Source organism: Sus scrofa, chromosome 13, assembly GCF_000003025.6.
Source record: "Sus scrofa isolate TJ Tabasco breed Duroc chromosome 13, Sscrofa11.1, whole genome shotgun sequence".
Lineage (NCBI taxonomy): Eukaryota > Metazoa > Chordata > Mammalia > Artiodactyla > Suidae > Sus > Sus scrofa.
Window position 1 is genome coordinate 144,845,358 of NC_010455.5, and position 16,225 is coordinate 144,861,582.

Here is a 16,225-nt window from a genome sequence, read left to right on the forward strand (position 1 = left end):
TCAGAGATTCTCTCTAAGGAACTCGAACTTAAACTCGAGAAGGGATGACATCAGAGAGGAAGACAGAGAAAAAAAAAAACATACCCAGAAAGCAGTTACATCACACTAATGCTGGGGGTCCTACCTTGAGTCCAGTACAAGACTCCAGAACTTATCTTCCTATGTTGCTATACCATGGCTTTTTATCCTGCAGTTCCATGAGATCTCATGTCTCTTTTTACTGCATGAAATCTAATGAAAACCCCCAGTGAGCCTCTATGACTGGACATGAAAGTAATTGAATAAAACACTATCCATTTATTATATGCTCTCTTGTGTCTTTTGTTGCAAGTTGCATGTCTATATTTCTAGTTACTGAGACCCTCAGCTCTTTGACGGCAGAAGTATTATGTATCTTCCCAAAGGAGCCAGCACAATGTTCGCACAGACTGAGATCCTCAGGAAGAACATATTAAACTGGAGTGACATCTGATCCCAATATTCTTTCTAAAACTAATTTTAAAATTATCCCAAGAGCATATTATAAATTATAAAAATAGCATATTTGTTACACAGTATTTTCATTAATGACAGCTAAATTCTTTCTTTCAAATGTGGGATACCCTATAAGACTTCTTCCTAGACAGCAGAAAGAACAGTTTATCTAATCTTTTAGATAGAGAGGTTTTTCTCCTGCATTTAATTTACCTCCACTAGAGATGGAGAATCAACCAGCAACCTTCTTAAGTCACTACTGTGTATTCATAGCACCAAATATCTGCTGGCAAAACTTTTCAACTCTCAGTTCTGTGCACAAATAAAAATCATACCTGGAGGTGAAAAATTAACTAACTACAGTAAGGCAGAATGAAAAATGAGGGGAGGCCATAAAATATCAGCTTTGTGCATTATCAGCTGTTTTACTGCCCCACCACTAGCCACACTTATCTTGGGGCACAGAAGCAGGGGAGATGGGGTGTTATCTCTCAGCCTTCACCTCTACATTGCATTCTGACAGTACACTAGAGGCTCATTATATATAAGTATACAGAATAACTCTACAAGGCTTAAGTTTTTCTCAAGTCTGTGATGTTTTGACATTTCCAACTATTAATCTTTAATAGAAAAGATAAATCAAAGAGGTTACCTTGGAAGTATTTTATCTGGCAATATTCTTAAATTACATCTCATAACTTTGATCCTTCCTTGGAAGTCTATACTTGAATCTGAAACTTTTACAAAATTTTAAAGCTTTAACTTTAAAAATACCCAATGAAGATGTAAGAAAGGAAATTATGTATGTGTGTGTGTGAGAGTGTGTGTTATTTTAAGGTAGTCAGGATCAAATTATTTGTACTACAACTTTGCTAATTAAGAAAAAGAAAAAAATTTCATAAACATTTCTCCTAATAGCAAAGACTATTCTGTATGTCCTTTCATTAGAATTAAATCATTGTATCTGCCACTATTGCATTTCTTAGATTTTTAAGAAAGGACTGAGAAAACTGTCTTTTTCTACCATTTCCTCCTAAAACATGATTTACCTTCTTGCAGCTTCTGTTTCCAGAAAAATAGATACTGTTCTTTCTGTGTAAGAACTGCTACTGCTATAAATCTCAATTTTTTTTCCTCCTATTGGAAAACAGTATCTAATCTTTTCACACTCTAAATAAAAATTCAGCCATTAGTGTTCAAGAATTGTAAAATGTAATTTTTTTCTAATCTATGTGTCCAAGGTAGTAGACAAGACTAATTTCCATGCAGAATATAAAAGATTTAGAGATATGATCTAAAAAGTATAGTAACAGCTCTTGTCTGGCCTGCTCACAAAACTCCTCTCTGCCTTATGAAGACCCAATTATTCTCTACTTTTAGTCCAGGGGGGCCAAGAAGAGCCAGAGGCTTGTGTCAGCCAATGGAACTCTCCTAGTGAGAAACTCCCCAGACTTTTCCTGGAACAATAAAGAAATATGCATTCCATTTTTCCATGATTGTGGGTATTACCTTTCTCAGCATCCATATTACCTGTCAGATGGTGGTAACAGATGTCAGAAGTAAGAGGTATTTGGTTTGGGTTGTTGGACTGATACAACTCAGAAGTGGGTCTGAATAGAATAAGCCAATCAGTAGAATTTCTAAACCTCTTGCTCTAGATATTGGGTCCTGAATGGGCAATGACTTTAGTTGGTTCTCACAGAGTAAAATTCAGAACTTTCACCCAATAAGTGAGGGGAAAAATCTGTCCTTTTACTCTGATGATGTGGTGTATATCTATGAGGCCTAGGACCATGATAGCTACAGGTGACATACAAAGACGGGCTCAGAAATCCTAGAGAGGGAGTTCCCATAGTGGCTCAGTGGTAACAAACCCGACAAGGATTCATGAGGATTCCAGTTCAATCCCTGGCCTTACTCAGTGGGTTAAGGATCTGGCACTGCCGTGAGCTGTGGTGTAGGTCACAGACGTGGCTTGGCTCTGGCATTGCCATAGCTGTGGTGTAGGCCAGCAGCTGTAGCTCTGATTAGACCCCTACCCTGGGAACTTCCATATGCTGCACCTGTGGCCCTAAAAAGCAAAAACAACAACAAAAAAAAAAACCCAAAAAAACAAAAACAAACAAAAATGAAAATCCTAGAGAGTTCGATCAAATCACAACCAAAACTGCACTGCATCTGGACTTCTGTTATGTGAGCCAGTGCATTTATCATTTAAACCAGATTGTGCTGAAGATCATAGATGTCTGAAGTTCTCTTTATCATCTCTGTCATTACATGGAGATAGGCCACCTGGGAATAAAGCGAAAGTGAAGGAAAAAGTCCAGGAGAGACTGATTGCTAGCAATAGCAATCAGGTACCATCTTCACAGGTAAGCTCGTATAGTATACATTCTCACTTAAATTGATTTAAGTTGGGTATTTTCTACTTGCAAGTGTAGACTCCTGATTAATTCAGTAGTGTTCCTATTTTGCAAAATTTAGTGGCTCCAAGACTGGATTATTTCTCCACCGAAAGAGCCATTATAAGAACCAGATTTGCAAACAAAATGGAACAAAATTTCTTTCTTCTTTCTTTATTTATTGCTATGCCTGCAGCAGCATGAGGGATCAAACCTTTGCCACAACAGTGACCGGAGCTACTGCAGTGACAACATCAGATCCTTAACCCACTGTGCCACAGCAGAACTCCCCAATTTACTACTCTAAAGGATAGTACTGACTGAAACTTACCAAAAAATGGTTGAAAATGGTTTAGATACATTTTATCACCCTCCCAATACCTATTCAGATGTTGTTCTATATGCCCCCCATTGGATAATTATTAGTTATCTATTTTAAACCCCAGGAGGCTTAAGGCTTCCTCTCTCTCCAACACCATTATGAATAAGAAAGGATTACATGGATCAAGGCCATGGGCACTGGTTAGCTCCTACATACAGAAGAGGTTTGACATTCATATGGCTTCATTTTTTCTCTGCATCTTTCATTTCGGAGATTTCCTCTCTTTGGGTGCTATCTTTATTCTTTTCTGGATCTCTTTTCTTAGGCATCTGTTATTGTCAGAGGAGTTTTGTTCCCTTCTTTCCCAGGGTTTCTCTACCCCTATTAACCTTAGACCCTGACAAATGGGCAGACTATCAGGGGAGTCAGACAAGCAGGTCATGAGTGTGATGGTTAAAATAGAGGATGAAAAAGAGAACCGATTTATGAGATTATATTTCAACCAGTCCATCAAAAAAAAAAATCAAGAATCAATTCTATACCACAATAAAGGATATCTCAGTTGTTATACAGATGTCAGTCACAGTAAACTACCTGACACTCCCTGAATTCACTATGCTTTTAACCTTGCTAAGCCTTAATTCTCCATCTGTGTTAGTGGAGATAATAATTGTACTTAACTCATAATGCTATTAAAAAATCAACTGTATATATAGTTCCTAGGCATATAGTAAGTATTTAATAAGTGTTAGGTATTAAAACATAACTTCCTCATGGCCATTTTTGGATTTTAATAGAATTATCATGTTTCTTTCAGTAGACTGTGATTAGTGAGAGTAGGGACCTAAGTTGTATTTACATATGCAATGCTTAGAAAATTGGGAAGTTCTCAATAAACATATGTTCAAAACATAAATAACTGAATGTTTAGAGTTCAAATTTCTACTAGCCTTTAGGAAGAATGGGGGGAGAAAAGACTTTTCCTACAATATTTAAGCCATATAAAATCATACTTAAATCACCACACAAAAATGCAAATAACATTCTGCCCCAGTATGTGATCAATTCTTGAAAAAAAATGCAAATAACAATAATGTGATAATTTTAAAGATTTGTGCTTTGTATTCCTACCAAATTCAAATTTTATATTACCTCTGAATTTGAAGCGTAGGTAATACAGACAAGGAAAGTAAGCAGATCCAGAAGATAACAAATTAAAGGAAATCACAATGTTCAAAATGAGAATCAGGAAAAAGGTCTAAAAGGCTTTCCTTCTCTCTCCCTCAGCCTTCTGTTCCTTTTGAAAGGAACTCAAATTGACTTCAGACATAACGTATCACTTCTCTTACACTACTGATATGAGAAACACTCAAATGCCTGAGGAGTGACCAGAGGTAGACAAGCTTGCAAGGGTTATGATATATGCTCTTGGACCTTTTATTTATAAGGAACCACTCTTTGCTCACTGCCCCCCCAATCTAAATCATCTCAATTTCCTGAAAATATAATCACTCATTACAAGTGTTTAGTTCTTATATGCTTTCAACAGCACTAGTCTTTCAGTCAAACCCTTGAACATTTTTAAAGCTCTTGGCTCCAAAACCAGCCTCTGACCTATAGTGAGCTTATCAGTACTGGCCATAATGACAGAAGAATATGGATCTATAGAAAAAGTTTCATTGAAAATTACAGTACTGCAATCTCATAATTTTGAATATTATTTGCAAAGTGTATAGCCAATGAAGGAAATGATAAAATGAGAAGGCAAGGAAAACATTTTTCATGACAACTTGTTAAAAACTGGAGGAAAAAAGCCTTGCATGGCGGGGAGGGGGGAAAGGCCAAGAAAATTAAGTTAAACATAATATACTTGCATATTTTTTAAGCCACCAACTTTACTGTGTATCTTTAAAAGGTGCTGAAAATAGGCATCAGTTTTTTTTTGTTTTTTGTTTTTTTTCAAAATACCAGTTCAGTCGTCAAAGTTAGAACTTTACTGTCATTTCCCCCTGCGGCTTCTGTACTTTCCAATGATTTTTATGAGGACAGTTGTTTAAATCCCAATCTCATAAAGGCATCCTGTTTTGAAACTTAAAATGTCCTTGGCATTTAGAACCTAGAATCATTCATTTAGGTTCATTTTATCAACTTGGAAACATTAAAATTCTAAGATGTTTAAGAAAACACCAGAGTTACTAAATTGGTTTTAAACAAATCTTGTCTGGAGATTTAACACAAGGAAGATTAAATTTCTGCACAAATAGTTTAGGGATGCACAATTTGAAAAAAAAAAAAAAAAAGAAACTAACCTCTTAAGCTTCTTTTGTGCTTTTCTCTAGCAGGTGATGATCTTTAGTATTTCTTCACCTAGAGGCATGATCCACTTTTGGTAGGGTTCACAAAGCTAGAGACCTCTGATATAATGTGAAGTTATATTCTTCAAGAAAAAAAACAAGTCACCAAAGGTCTTTTTGTTCCTTTTGCCAATTACCAAGACAAAAAATAAAACAACTATTAGAGAATGGGCTTACTGGATTGTGGAAGGAGAAAAAGAAGAAACTTGTTGGAGTTCAGCCTTTCTTCTGACTCTAGCTTCCTGGCTGTGATTCTTGATGAGATGCCACTGCATTTTCCATTGGCCTGGGAGAGACAGTAATTAATCTCTGATAAACTGAGCTATTTCCAAACTGAAACATGTTGCATAATTTCAAATGACCTTAAAAAAAACAGATTTTAAATCTGTTCTCTAAAAACAATTAACAATGTAGAAGCCCTACTTGCCATCTCTACCTAATCTACCCTAACCCTCTGAAGGTCTACACACTAGGAAACAGTACAGAAATAAATTTTTGAGCTACAGAAATTCAGAAGTTTAATACTTGGGTTACGGAATTCTATAAAAGAAAGATCCACTCAGGGATTGTTGTTAGGACCTAGGGAATTATGTTTAGAATATTAAATTCAATTTTATTTATATTTATTTATTTATTTATTTTTGGCTGTGCCCACAGCATGCAGAAGTTCCTGGTCCAGGGATCAAAGCCGCACCACAGCAGTGACAGTGATGGATCCTTAAACCCCTTCACCACAAGGAAACTCCTAGAATAGTAAATACTATTTTAAAAATGAGAGCCCTACAGACCTTGGGCTTGTTTAAGAATTTATGGTGAGAGTGGCAAGAAGCCTTCTGTGGTAGAATGGATAATTGTCCCCTTGCCCATAGAGATGTCCATATTTTAATCCTCAGAACCTGTGAATGTCACATGACAAAAGGGACTTTGCAGATGTGACTAAGGCCCTTAAGATGAAGAGACTATTCTGGATTATCCCTGTAGCCCAAACTAATTGCGAAGATCCTCTTAAGAGGGAGGTAAATGTTAAAAAAGGATGTTAGAATTAGAGAGAGAGTAACTAGACAAATCTGTTCTACTGATTTGAAGATGAAGGGTGGGGCCACAAGCTAAGAAATGCAGGTGGCTTCCAGAAACTAGAAAAGGCCCTGCAACACCTTGATTTTAGCTGAGATTGATTTTGGACTTCTGATGGCCAAAACTATAAAATGACAAATTTGGGTTGTTTTAAGTTACTAATTTGTGATAACTGGTTGCAACACAATAGGAAACAAATACATCTTCTCTAGTAGATTTCCAATATAAATCATGTCTGTGGATAAAAGTGGTCCTCATGTCAACATTGGGGCATTCACTGAACAACAAAGCCTTAGAGAGAGGAAACCTTGCTGGGTACGTCACATTTGAATGATTGCCTTTTGGTGCCATCATAAATTTTCCTTAGCCAAAGTATGATTTAACTAGTTACAGAATTTGGAGCAGACCTTAGGACAATGAGTGAAATAATTCCATCCTTACTTAAGGATTAGACACAAAGTTTGTAAGAAAGGGCTCATTCTGGCTTAGCATACGGTTGAAGCAAGAAATCCTTCTGATGCCACCACTCTGCCAAGAGAAAACTCTCTCTTTCCCTCCCTCCGTCTCTCTCACTCTCTTTTTCTGAAAGGTCTCTACAACAAATTCACTATAAGCTATGAAGCCCAGGCTTGTGAGACCATAAATGATACTAACACAGGGAAACGGGTTTCCACAACATAGAAATCAGGGTGGGACCAGCTGTAGTGACATGTGTATCAGACACTAAAACACTATCTGTTGTAAACAAAGACCCATCAATTTTCAAAGCAACACCAGGTAGATGCAACTGCATCAACAGAAACCCTCACTAGTGAATAAACCACATACTCTGGTCATGATAACAATGAATAAAAGTGATCCTTTGGACTTATTAAGCAACTCTGAAAATTTTAGACTTCTCATTGGGACATTCTGAGTTTAGATAAAGTCATACTTGCTCTATTAAGACAATGGTTAGGAATATTTAATTTGTATATTAGAAGACCTGTGGCCTGGTTTTATATGCTCAGCTTGGCAAGTGACTTCTATTAATTCATAGGAATTCAGCTACAATGGAGTGCTCATATTAGACTAATTCTGTGTCAGAAACAATAAAAGCTGAATAAAATATATATAAATGTTTGAAGACAATTATTTCAGACAGGGTTTAAGGGGCTATGATTCCTGAGAGAAGGGAAGCACAGGAAGGGCTCTAAAGTCAATCTGGCCCTTTCCCTGAGACATTTCTAATTCATGAAGTGAGGGGATACGGTCTGGCTAGAAAGCTACAGGCTCACTGGGAAGAGGCAAGAGAAGACAGGGTTTGACTCTGCCAAAGTGACTGAAGCTTGAGGGGCAAAATTTCAGAGGAAGGAGTGACAGAAGTCTGAAACTCTACATTTGATTTCTCTTTATGATTTTATAAGCTGTAAATGAACACCAGTGGATCATATACACTGATCACTAATATTCAATTAGAGTATTTTACATTGCTTTCCTAATGCCTCATCTTTATAACCCTATTAGCTCTCATGTACAGATATTGAACAATAGCTTTAAAGACTTGCTGCAAAGAATGAGCTTTATAAAGTACTTGGAGGGTGTGGCCATTGTACTTCAGAAAAGTTGTGGAATTAAACTATTTAAACACCTTTGTTAAATTTTACTGAATTTTCACATGTGAAGCTAGTTATTTTGTATGGAATACTTACTACAGTCACTACATCACTTTTTTTGCTAAGATTTATACATAAATCCTAAAATGTTTTGGCTTCCAGACTCAACAGAAATTTGTACATTTTACTGGTCTTCAAATTTGACATCTGATGCAATAATTTTGTGGATCTAAAACTCTTATACATATACTCCTCAAAAGATAGATGTAATGGTATTTATGAGGTCAAGGCTTTACACATTTTTTTTTTTTTCACTAGGGCCAATTTATTTTGCTTAGGTTCTGCTAAAGACCACTAATTAAAGCCAGGCATCTGTACACTTCCTTACAAAAGCTGGGTTTAGCAAGAATCCTCCCTCCCCAATCATCCTAGATTCCATCATCCCCAAGGTAATGTCTGATCACCCTGATCTGTCTTCAGCAAGAATCCTACTAGGTTGGTTTAGCCAAAATTTCCTCTTACCTCTAATATTTCCTCTTATCAATTTTCCTTCTACTGACCCTCACCTTGTTTCTTAGCTAAAGTTCCCACTTACCCCCTCTAAACATGAGGGTGAGCCCAATCTACCTGTTCTGCAAAATCTAAATGCAAAGATCCTAGCCATAGCTATCTCAATGGTCCTGAATAAAGTCTGCCTAACTATCTTTAACAAGTATCATGAATTTTTTCTTTAAGGCAGGCTGGATGTCCCAAGGAAGCCTAAGATAAAATTCAGAGGACTTGAGTTTATTGGAAATAACACATCAAAAGCATGTCCCATAAAAAAAATTATTTTCACATTGCAAATATATTTTTGTACATATGGCATTCTTAATGAAGTCTCTTATTTTGTGATAAATTATTTCTGAATTCCCTAATTATGGCAATTTTTTATTCTGCAGATTTATTTATTTATTTATTTTTTCATTTAGTCCTTTTTAGGAATCTTTCCTGAGCTTCCTGCCGGCTTTAAGCTTCATTCTTTTTTTTTTTTTTTTTTTTTCCCCCTAATGCCTGGGTACTGGACCAACTCTTGGTAAGAATATGTCTCTGGGAAGTGCTATGTTGAGTGACAAATGGATGAGGATGAAGGTTTTACTGAAGCATCTGACCCGCATTTAATTTTCCGTGTTGCTTTATTTGTTCCTTCGGTTTACCCCTCAGGATATTCAATTTTGTAGGCTCCGGTTGGGTCGTAGGTACTTCAGGCGTTTAGTAATCTGCTTTTCCCGCTAGAATAATATCCTCATTTATATTAAGGGCAGCTTACTCCAAACTGTTTTACATAGTATTTTTCTAAACCTCCTGAACGAACACATTTTCCCATTGAGCACTGGCACTGCTTCAGCGGCCTCTGGTGACCTCCCGGCTTGGCAACCTGCACCCCACTCCTCAGGAATCAAGCCTGACCCAGCGTGGCCTTGAGCGCCGCCGCCTCGGCAGACCCTCTCTCCCGTTTTCTCTCACACCGCCCCTCATCCATATTTCTCCTGCCGCCTCAGCTGTCGGCGACAGAGACACCCCGCTTCTCGCCTCCCGTGGCTACCCCCCCGCCAGCCTGCCGCGCCAGACAGCGGGTAACCGCCGCCTCCGCTGGGGCATCCCGGCTCCATAGGCCTAGAGCGCTCCAGACACCTGCCTCTCACTGGCCAACGCCGCTGCCCCTCACGCGGCAGCCCCCTCGGCAATTGGCCCCCGGCCGTCCCTCGTCATCTTCGTCCTCGTCTCGAGTCCCGCCTCCGTCGCCGGGTCATTTAAGTTTATCACAAATAAATAAATAAAGGAGGAAATAGAAATGCGTAGAAAGTAAAAGCAGGCGGGAGGGGGCAGGGGCGTGGAGAAAAAAAGGAGGATCGGAGGAGTAGACAACCACACTTGATCGTGTTTGTGTTGACCAATCATGGCTCACTCCAGTCCGGTCTGACGGGCTCTCTCAACCAATAGAATCCCATCTCTCGGATCACTGAACAACGAGATATGACTGACCTCTCCAGAGTGGGCGAATGTGCGGCAGAGGTGGGGGGGAAGTGGGAAGATTGCTGACCAATTGCCTGTTAACAGTTCTCTGAGCGAAGTTTCCGTGCCCCAATGGGTGTCTGAGATAGCGGATTGGGCCTTTTCTAGTCCAATCGAAGGTGGTAGAGATGAGGGAAGAGGCAATGGGGGCGGGGACAGGTGAGGGGAGGAGGAAGAGTGTATTTTGTTTATGGGCGGCAACTTCACGAGGGGCGTCCCATTCTTATTGGCTCACTGAAGCCAAGAGTGGCATTAGGGAAACCGAATAGTAGGAAAAGATAGAGGGTTCGCGGCGTGAGGCGGCCAATGTGGGCTTTTTGCCGAAGAAGTAGGGGCGGGGGAAGTTTAGGAGTTGAGGAAAGAAGATTAAAGAGCGCGAGGAGGTAACGCCAAAAACTCTAATTTGTTGTGGGGCTGGCGGGCGGGAGGGAGGGGTGTGTGCATGCCGTGGGGGACCAGGCGTCTGCGAGGCGCTAGGAGTTGGGGGTGGCGGGACGGGAAAGGAGGGGCGCGGGGTGGGGTTGGGGGAGCGAGTTAGAGTGGCGAGCTCGCGGGCCGTTGGCGGGCCAAGCGAACGCCCCCTCCCCCAGGCGTCCCCCCTCCGCGCCCCCTTCCCCCGGGCGCCCCTCCTCGCTCCAAGCGGCTGCGGCGGCCTCGCCCGACCAGGCGCGGAGGGAGGGAGCGCGGGAGGGTCCGGGGTCCTAGGGCGGGCGGGGCGTCCCGCAGCTGGAAACGTGTCTTCTGCCTTCTTCTCTCTACTCCCCGCGCCTGGAGCTGCCGCTTCCAAGAAGAGGAGCTGAGGGGGACTAGCCGGGGCTCAGGAGCTGCTAGAGGCGCCCGCTTGTCTTCCGTCCCCTCCCTCCTCGCCCTTCCCCACTTGCCGTGGCTCTGGCGGTCTCTGGAGCGTCTTCAGAGAACTGGGGGGCGGGAGGGGTCCTGGCCCCAGAGCCGCTGGACGCCCCTCAAGACGCGGGAGCTACCGGCCGCCGCCTGCTTCGCTGCTGCGACTGTAGAGGAGGGGGCTTGGGAAGGGAAGACACACCTTTCCTTCTTTCTCTCTTCCTTTGGGCCCCTTTGGAAATATTAAAATATGTTTGCTCTTTTTCATAGCTGAGATAAAATGGTTGGATGCTTTTTGAAAGTTTAAAAGAAACGCACTCTCTTTTACATTGTTTAATGCATTTCTGTCCGGGTGGCGTTCTGGTCACCTCCCACCACCCGCCTCATGCCCCGCCCCTCCCGAAGCTGTTATCCTTTTTAAGGATGCTGAAGAGGCAGGAGGAAGGGATTTTCTAAAAGTTATATTGATAAACACACTTGCACAAACATATGCTAGGCACACACATAAACTATAAACATTAGCGAAAAACACAATATGGCGTACAGCTACGCTACCTAGCACGGTAATCCGCTGATCTCTTAACGCTGAACCCAGTTGAATGGGGTCAGTAGCAGGGTGACAGTTTTCCAATAAAAATTTGAATGAACCAGGAAGTAATTAAAGCCTGTTCGTTAAGTACTGGCCTCAAAAATCACCATTGGCCCAAGCAAAGTTAAACTTGTTAATCTTCTAGACACGTGAAAATTGTATTAACTACTTCTTACCCTTAAGAAAAGCCAAAATGTCGCTAAAGTGCAGTTTTCTCACTGCGTGGTCATGTGTAAATTTCAGCTAAGGAAATTAGCAGAGACCACTCATTCTCCCAATATTTTCAAACAAGTTCTGTTCTAAAGTTAGCTGTTCTTGTTGCCACTGAAAGTTTTAAACCATGAATAATAGGACCACTTTGTAAATTCTCAAGCTTTACACATTAATCAGTTATCATCAACAGTTTCATAAATGATTTATTTTCTTATCTGTTGCTCCTAATCCCATGTACTCTGCTGTCATTTGGGAATTGTTATAGTCTTCCACCCTGCTACACCCCAACCCCACATTTGACAAGTACAATTTTGGCTATCTGTATTTCTGTTTTTTGATTAGGCAGTTCTGTATTTCTAGGAAAAGTTCAATTTTTTTAATGCCCTTGTTTGCTCTTGTTATTCTTAATCAGAATATATCTAGTTGAGGCACAGATAGTGTGTGGTGATACCACTTACTGTGCCCTCTTCAGAGTAGTCTCTCAAGAAAGTTTTTGAAATTGTCCTTGAAGAATTGCTTTGTTACTCATTGTTAAGTGCTCAAGTATTCTTAACACTGGGGATGTGATTTCCTTTGAGCTCAATTTTGGAGGGCTTTAGGCCTCAGAATACATGATGCTCAAATAAAAGGTGAGATGAATAAAAGTGAGTTTTCTAGAAATATAATAACCTGCTCAGTCAATCTAGCAGTTGGGTATTTTTGGTTTTGTGATTTCAGATCTCACAGACCAGTGGAATAAAGGCCTTTTGCATATGAGGATCAGGTGACAAGTTAACTGGCTACCAACCTCCAAAGCAATTCGCCCTTTCATGGTGAGGTCCCAATTTTAACAGACTAAAGAAAGAGGTTTAAGACTAAAAATGTCAAGTTATATCCATTTTTAGGAAGAAGTCTTTATGCTTACCTGCCTTAAGATGCCAGCATTTTAAGATTACTTCTATACCAGGAAAATACAGATATAGTTCATGTGTACACTGATAATGACTAGCTCCTGAAAGGCAGTATGAGTTTAAATGGAGTACTAGAGGAAAGAACAGCTTACATGTGAGGGTTACAATTTTGTGTATATTTGGGGAGAGCGGGGGGCAGGTGTTCAGAACTACTAGTTGATGTGATATTAGTTTCTTAAGAGGTTAAGTTGGAAAGTTTTTGAGACCCACAAATATCCAACTACTCTTGTTGTCAAATTAATATGAATTTGACTACTTGATATAGGAATAAAATTTTAAGGAGAAAGCCATTTTTAATGAAATACCTTTTATCTCAGTAGTCAATCTTTAGAAGACTTTCTGACCAAACTGGAATTCCTAGAAAAAAAGGAAAAATAGGACTAAACTGAAAAATAAGATCGTTTTAGAAGAGCATACAACTAAGTCTCTGTAAAGTTTCCAAAATATATAAATAAATTGCAAATTATTTGAATTATTTTAGAATAAAGAGTAAGGAAAGATTATTCAAAACATTTGGTATGTAGAGTGAAACTTGATGGGCACTCATTTATTTGAATTTTTTTCTTTTGAAATGGATATTTAAATTCATCGACTTTTTCTAGACACTGGGATGTCACAATGAACAGGGATAAAATTACCTGCTCCTGTGGGTGAGGGGTGGGGTTTGTATACTAATGTCACATAAACTTTGTGTACTTTAGATTACTAGAAAATATTTTTGGATGAAACCATAAAACCTCTTTTAGCATTTTGGGGAATATGATTTGAAAACTCTTACAGTCTTGTGAGGGGTAGGGAGGTATTTACCAGTTACCGATGATAGATAAAAGAGCTTACTTTATTTCTTATTTGTACCCTTTGTTATTGCATGAAACATTATTCAAACATTTCAGTAGGTCTTTTTAACGGATAGAGGTTTTATTTTTTTCATAATTTTAAGCATGACTTTGAAATAAATAAAATGTTATTTTATATTGAAAAAATCCTGTGTCTTGGAATTTACTGTAAAATTCCTATGGAGCTTTTGTCTTGTTAGCAAACTGTGGTAAAACATAAGCTAGAATATCTTAACTTTTTTAATTAAAATTTTGTTTTAGGATTATGTCTGAAAAATCAAGTACCTAAATCTTTTTCAGTTGTGATTTTATCAAGAGAAGATGGAAATTTGTTGTAATTAATTTTAGGGTGACATTAAAGAGAAAAAGAGGCCTGCACAAAAATACTTCTTTATTTAAACCTTTCTTTCAAACTACAAAAGCGTTTGATTGGCACTTCTCTGATTTAATAGACCACTTGTGATGCAAGAGGAACATTACAAAAAATTTTAGCAATACTTTAATCATTAGTCTGTAGGTGTAAAAATCCTGGGTTTCTAATAGAAGGAAACTTGGTACCTGGTTAAGAGAGTGGATGATTTAATGCTGACTGTTACTTCAAGTAGTATGTCTCACCTTTCCAAAACCAAGTAATATAGCTCTCAAATAACAAGTTCTTATTTTCATTATTTTTCTCTGTCACGGTGAGTTTTATTTTGTTAGTCAGATATGAGTTCAGTTCTTGGGTAGGATGCCTTTTTTTTTTTTTTTTTTTTTTTTTTACGCACAATCTTCCTTCCTCCAGTCCTCTCATCCCCTGCTATGAATGGCTTGAATTGCTATATCTACACTAGATCTCTATGCTAATTTATGATGTAATCACCTCTAATAGAAAGTGTACATATGAATGCACTTCAGGGAACATTGAGGTTGCCTGTAGCTATTTGAATACAGATCTGGCAGCATCTGAAATCTATAAATAGGAAGATTTAGGGTGAGAAGCTGAGACCGTAACTGACGAAATGTATTGTTTTAGCTGAAATCTTAAAAAGTGAAGTGGAGAAATAGTTGATAGAATGTTAAAAATTAAGAACTTTTTCTAATTCTAGTAAGGACAGTTAATTAATGTGTGTTTCTGTGTCTGTGTGTATGTGTATAGATGTTATACACCTATATTAGGTGTATTATATATATATATAATATATATGATTAGTTTTTGAATAAAGGCATATTTCAGTAGTGGGTAAATAATTCCAGTCCTGCCTTGAGTTCCTTGACAGCGAAGGCATGCAAAGCTCCCAGGTGATTTTGTTTAACAGACTTTGTTACTTATCAGAACTTTGCTCCAGGCAGCATAAAAATATAAGCTAATTAAATCATTGTAAATTTTGTAATAATTTTGGAATTTTTTAAAGCGTGATTACTAAGCAGCACACAAAATGAATGAAATCTAAAGCAAAGAGTTGTTAGAACCCTGGATCCACATAATGAGCTAGTTGAGAGTTTCTAAAAGAGGTATTCATAGAGTAAAAGATAAAATGTTGACATCTGTCAAATTTCTATAGTAATAAAATAATGACTAATTTTATTAATATTCATCTTTTTAAGGTAAGTGTAAGTATATGTACAGTTCATTTTAAGTCAAAATTTGGGGCGTTATTGGCTAGACACAGCCATTTCTTTGCCAGAGATACTAGGCTGTGTGAAGGCTAACCATCTGTCAAGTGATAAGAGACAAAGAAAGGTTTAATATACTAGCCTAAAATTTCCACAAACTTGTTTTGAATTGTATTGTCGTTTTGTTTTGGCCTTCATACTCTGTGTTGAATATGCACTGGGTCAGTCACCCCACTTTGTTTTATGAACAAACTATTCAAGGTCTAGATAAGGTTATTGTCACAACTGATGTGATCTAGAGGCAAGATAAAATATGTTTTGATTTTGCTTTCATGTAATGATCAAAAACTCAGAAGTGGGCCACCGATTAGCAGCTATACAAGTGAAGTGAAGCACACTTATTTTCACCCACCCATTCTCAATTTGGGATGTCTTAATTTGTTTCTGCTTTATATATTCAAACCTCATATTTCAAATCCATTCCTGAGCTATTTGGGGTGGGGGGGCGGAGGAGAGTAGCAACAGAAATCCAGATTGCCTGTTTTAGGTACAATATGGTGTGATGTGAAATTGAAACAGCAGATTGGTGAGAAACTTTAGTTTCAAACAAATATAAACTAGTTTGTTTAGTGAAGTCATACACAAAACAGTAGTCTCTATTGACAGGGTAACTTTTTTTTTTTTTTTTTCATAAGTACCCTCTACATCTTGAAGTCACCCTGGTTCTTTGAGCCAACAGTCTGCATCATGCAAAAAAAATAAGCCCTTACATTGCTGATTGTAATGATATACTTAGATATGGCAGGCTGAGGAATTATTTATAGCAGTGCTAATTATATCAATAGAAATAGCAATATTAATACTGAGTGTCAAAATCCATTCTTGACAGTATGAGATAAACAGAGCTATAGTCAAACAAAGCAGC

General features: G+C 38.6%; 1 protein-coding gene and 1 long non-coding RNA gene across 24 annotated transcripts in view; one reads left to right on the forward strand and one right to left on the reverse strand.

The window, feature by feature from the left end:
• LOC106505799 overlaps window positions 1–5,837 on the reverse strand; it is a 221,522-nt gene extending 215,685 nt beyond the window's left edge. For all 3 annotated transcript variants that reach the window (XR_002338135.1, XR_002338136.1, XR_002338134.1), the window contains exon 1: window positions 5,508–5,837. This is a non-coding gene — a long non-coding RNA (uncharacterized LOC106505799). The remainder of the gene's footprint in view (window positions 1–5,507) is intronic.
• Window positions 10,464–16,225, forward strand: part of ZBTB20 (zinc finger and BTB domain containing 20) — an 812,500-nt gene continuing 806,738 nt past the window's right edge. For 19 of the 21 annotated variants that reach the window (XM_021071266.1, XM_021071296.1, XM_021071298.1 and 16 more), the window contains exons 1-2: window positions 10,507–10,659; window positions 12,636–12,730. The gene's annotated coding sequence lies outside the window, so the exon portion shown is untranslated. Of the gene's footprint in view, window positions 10,660–12,635; window positions 12,731–16,225 lie in introns of all 21 variants that reach the window. The other 2 variants (XM_021071270.1, XR_002338133.1) reach the window with 2 other exon arrangements.